Source organism: Lithobates pipiens, unplaced genomic scaffold (genome assembly GCF_037356315.1).
Source record: "Lithobates pipiens isolate NorthernLeopardFrog02 unplaced genomic scaffold, aLitPip1_a1.2 Scaffold_25, whole genome shotgun sequence".
NCBI lineage: Eukaryota > Metazoa > Chordata > Amphibia > Anura > Ranidae > Lithobates > Lithobates pipiens.
The window spans coordinates 169,221,200-169,226,453 of NW_027507787.1; positions in this window are offsets into that span (position 1 = coordinate 169,221,200).

The following is a 5,254-nucleotide window of genomic DNA, read 5'->3' on the forward strand; positions in this document are numbered from 1 at the left end:
ATGTAACTGGAATCTATAGGGCCCTGGTGCAAGATACCATTATGGTCTCCCCTGACTTCTGGGGTCCTTCCCACTGATCCTGGGACTCTTTAATTCTATTGCGGATCCCTTCATTAAGGATCAGATGTGGGGCCCTTTTATATGTTGTGTAGTGGTGGAATGCCAGGGCCCAGTCAAAAGTGTAATCTTTGCGACCCTGGTAGTTCCGCTAATGGGTGCTAACAATATTTTTGGAGGTTCTGTAGAACCCCCCGGTGCTGTCCCTAGTGACAAGGAGGCTGCATGGGTTCCCTGCAGCATGGTCGGGGGTCACAATTGCGACCCATGAATCTATACCATTAAGGCATTATACAGTGGGGGGGCAGTATACAGTGTGGGGTGGGCAGTATACAGTGGGTGGGGAGCAGTGAGCACCATACAGTGGGTCAGCAGTGGGCAGCATACAATGTGGAGGGGGAGGAGTATACAGTGGAGGGGAGACAGTGAGCAGCATACAGAGGTGCTAGCAATATTTTTGGGGGCTCTGTAGCACCCCTGGTGCCACCCTAGATACAGGGAGGCTGCATGGGCCCCCTGCAGCATGGTCGGGGGTCGCAATTGACCCCTGAAGCTATGCCAGTGAAGCATTATACAGTGGTGGGGGGAGCAGTAAGCAGTATACAGTATGGGGGGGAACAATATTCAGCGGAGGGCAGTATACAGTGGGGGAGAGCAGTGAACAGTATAGAGGGGGGCAGTAGACACTATACAGTGTGGATGGGGAGCAGTATACAGTGGAGGGGGAGCAGTGATCGGTTTAAGAGTGGGGGGCAGTGGGCAGTATAGGGTGGGGGGGCAATCAGCTGTATATGAGGGGTGCAGTATACAGTGGGGGGGGCAGTGACCAGTATACAATCGGGGGGCAGTGAGCAGTGTACAGTGGGGGAGAGCAGTAAAAGGGGGGGATCAGTATATAGTGGAGGGGAGCAGTGACCAGTATACAGTGGGGGTGGGGCAGTATACAGTGGGGGGAGATGCAGTGAGCAGTATACAGGGGGAGCAGTATACGGAGGAGGGGGTGGATAGTATACAGGAAGGGGTCAGTAACCAGTATACAATGGGCAGGAAGTGAGTAGTATATAGAAGGGAGCAGTATATGGGGGAGAGTGGGCAGTATACAGTGGGGAGAGCAGTGAGCAGTATACAGGGGGGCAGCAGTGGGCAGTATACAATGTGGAGGTGGGCAGAGAGCAGTATACAGGGGACAGCAGTGGACAGTATACAGTGTGGAGGGGCATGCGCAGTATACAGCAGGGGGTTACAGTGGAGGGGGGCAATGATCAGTATACAATGGGGGGGCAGTGAACAGTATCCAGTGGGAGAAAAAAGAGATGAGCGTGAAGCTCAAAAACTAGGAAAAGGCTCTGGAGGGGATTTTCCTAAAAGAGTTTTTTTATGTGGGAACAATGGGGACTATTGCGGTATCGTATAATAAACCAATAATTAAGACTAAAAATTCAATAACATTTTATTATAATTACCTACACAAGGATAATGAAAAATACATAAATACATATGACAAAGACAGTTGATATAGTCAATCCAAGAAAATTGGAAAACATAATATACAGAAAAATTGGAAAACCCCCACAAAAAGAGGGGATTTTTTACATAAATATGGGGTTGACGTATAAATCGACCGGTTTCGCGGCACTGAAAACGCCGCTTCTTCAGGAAACGTCACCTATAGATTTGATATAAACAAAAAAAGGCATGTATACTAGTATAACAATTCAATAGATACAAAAAGCAACAAATAAGAACCATATAGTACAACCAGAGTTAATATTTATAATAAAACGTCATGACTCACCTGGAGCCCTTCAGACCCCTTAACCCTGGAGCGACCAAAAACGAGACACCCAAAATTTAGGGTGCCCCCCCTGGGGGCGGACACGGGGGGTGTATGGAATATGGGGAGACGCACTATGCGGTAAGCAACTAGAAAAATATAATAACACAGTCCTTATAAAGATATATACCAAACAGTTTAATAGACCATGAACGAAGGACTTGAAAAGAAATTAAAAAGATTTAGGATGTAAGAATTTGGTAAAGTCAGTCAAGCCAAAGCAAACACCCAGTGGTTCATGGTCTAAATTGTTAAGTGATCAGGACTAGAAAAAGGGGGAATTAAATATACAAACAGAGCCTACCACTGTTTCTATAAAGATGGCAAGGGAATTAAGTCAGGGATGACACACTGCACTGTAATTTGGAGATCCAAGCAAATCTTCAAAAGTTGCCCCAAAAGATAACATGGAAATTTGTTCTAAATAAGAAGTTTGAAGAATAGCAATGTATAAATAAATGGACAATATAGATCTGAGGAGCGAGGATGGCAGTGCAGTGGTTAAATTTACCTTGAAGACAAGATCCCAGTATCTATGTGCGTCTCTCTCCCGAAACGGCGCCGCTCTGAAAAGATCATTCAAACAGCGGCGCCTTAAAACACCCCCAACCCGGAAGTGATAAGGCACTGTTGTGCGCTCCCAATCAGTGTCCCCACCTGGTACTGCGCAGGCGCGAAGACCGCGCATGCGCAGAACAACGTCCGCTCGTGCCAAGAGCTAGAATGCGAGGGGAGGACGCTTAGTAGGCGTGGCGGGGCGGGAACTCAAGCAACAGACAGTTCCCGTCCATCGCCCCTACAGTTCTGAGAGGGGGAAACAAACTTCCGAGTCAAGCAATCAGCACAGCGCACAACTCCGTGTGAAAAGCCAGGGGAGATGTTCTATTAGTCATGTCCCACCTACCCCACCGTGGACAGTCTGTCCCGATGGGGAGGAAGCAGCGCACACGGAGTTGTGCGCTGTGCTGATTGCCTGACTCGGAAGTTTGTTTCCCCCTCTCAGAACTGTAGGGGCGATGGACGGGAACTGTCTGTTGCTTGAGTTCCCGCCCCGCCACGCCTACTAAGCGTCCTCCCCTCGCATTCTAGCTCTTGACACGAGCGGACGTTGTTCTGCGCATGCGCGGTCTTCGCGCCTGCGCAGTACCAGGTGGGGGCACTGATTGGGAGCGCACAACAGTGCCTTATCACTTCCGGGTTGGGGGTGTTTTAAGGCGCCGCTGTTTGAATGATCTTTTCAGAGCGGCGCCGTTTCGGGAGAGAGACGCACATAGATACTGGGATCTTGTCTTCAAGGTAAATTTAACCACTGCACTGCCATCCTCGCTCCTCAGATCTATATTGTCCATTTATTTATACATTGCTATTCTTCAAACTTCTTATTTAGAACAAATTTCCATGTTATCTTTTGGGGCAACTTTTGAAGATTTGCTTGGATCTCCAAATTACAGTGCAGTGTGTCATCCCTGACTTAATTCCCTTGCCATCTTTATAGAAACAGTGGTAGGCTCTGTTTGTATATTTAATTCCCCCTTTTTCTAGTCCTGATCACTTAATAATTTAGACCATGAACCACTGGGTGTTTGCTTTGGCTTGACTGACTTTACCAAATTCTTACATCCTAAATCTTTTTAATTTCTTTTCAAGTCCTTCGTTCATGGTCTATTAAACTGTTTGGTATATATCTTTATAAGGACTGTGTTATTATATTTTTCTAGTTGCTTACCGCATAGTGCGTCTCCCCATATTCCATACACCCCCCGTGTCCGCCCCCAGGGGGGGCACCCTAAATTTTGGGTGTCTCGTTTTTGGTCGCTCCAGGGTTAAGGGGTCTGAAGGGCTCCAGGTGAGTCATGACGTTTTATTATAAATATTAACTCTGGTTGTACTATATGGTTCTTATTTGTTGCTTTTTGTATCTATTGAATTGTTATACTAGTATACATGCCTTTTTTTGTTTATATCAAATCTATAGGTGACGTTTCCTGAAGAAGCGGCGTTTTCAGTGCCGCGAAACCGGTCGATTTATACGTCAACCCCATATTTATGTAAAAAATCCCCTCTTTTTGTGGGGGTTTTCCAATTTTTTTGTATATTATGTTTTCCAATTTTCTTGGATTGACTATATCAACTGTCTTTGTCATATGTATTTATGTATTTTTCATTATCCTTGTGTAGGTAATTATAATAAAATGTTATTGAATTTTTTGTCTTAATTATTGGTTTATTATACGATACCGCAATAGTCCCTATTGTTCCCACATAAAAAAACTCTTTTAGGAAAATCCCCTCCAGAGCCTTTTCCTAGTTTTTGAGCTTCACGCTCATCTCTTTTTTCTCTATATACTAAATGGGATGATGGTATCTTGTTTAATGTGAGGCTTCCCCATTATTCAGTATCCAGTGGGAGCAGTGTATGGGGAGGGAGGGGGCAGTGAGCAGTATACAGTGGGGAGGGGGAGCATTATATAGAGGGGGGGCAGTATACAGAGGTGGGGATGCAGTGAGCAGCATACAGGGTGGGAAGAAGTGACCATTATACAATGGGGAGCAGTGACCAGTATACATTGGGGGGGAGGTAGGGTTGCCACCTCATCTTAAAACCAAACACATATTCATTACACAGGCTATTGCGGCTAATTTAATGCAACAACAGAAACCTCTGTAATTAATATGTGTTCGCTTCTAAAGGGATGAAGTTGCAACCCTGGGGTGGGGGGTGGAGTATAAAGTATAATAACCACAGTAGGAAGCTGAAGAATTGTAAATAGAGGGAATTGCTGCAGGAGTCACTCACCATATGGATGGAGGTGAAGCCTCCTGGAGTTGCCATCTATGCTCCTCCTCCAAGTCCTCTACGATTTTCAGCAGCAACCTGTGCATGTAAGTGAAGATGGCCATGCCCCCGGCCCCCCCACCAGCTCAGTCAGCCAGTGTAGCTGTAGGCTGGGAGAGAGACCATTAGGTCTGCCAACCAGAGGAGGTTGCACGTCAAACACAAAAGCTACACTGCACCCTGGAGGAGAAACCAGAGGTAGTCTATAGTTCCGTATAGGCTCCCTGGTTGCATACATAGACGTGCCTGCACAGGCTCCCTGCAACATAGAGGAACCAATATGTCCATTTATCTCCTGCTACCGCTGAATGCTTGCAGGAGGAGAAGTGGGAATTCAGCGGCAGGAGAGAAATGCACGGTTCGGTTCCTCTATGTGTTGCCCAGCTGCCCCTTCTACCCAGGTGGCCCTAGCCCACCGGTCACATGCCTGATGTGCCCTATGGCCAGTCCGGGTCTGGTTACATGTTACACCCTGAATATGGGTGTAATATGGAACATGTTACAAAAAGTGAACTTATCCTTTAAAT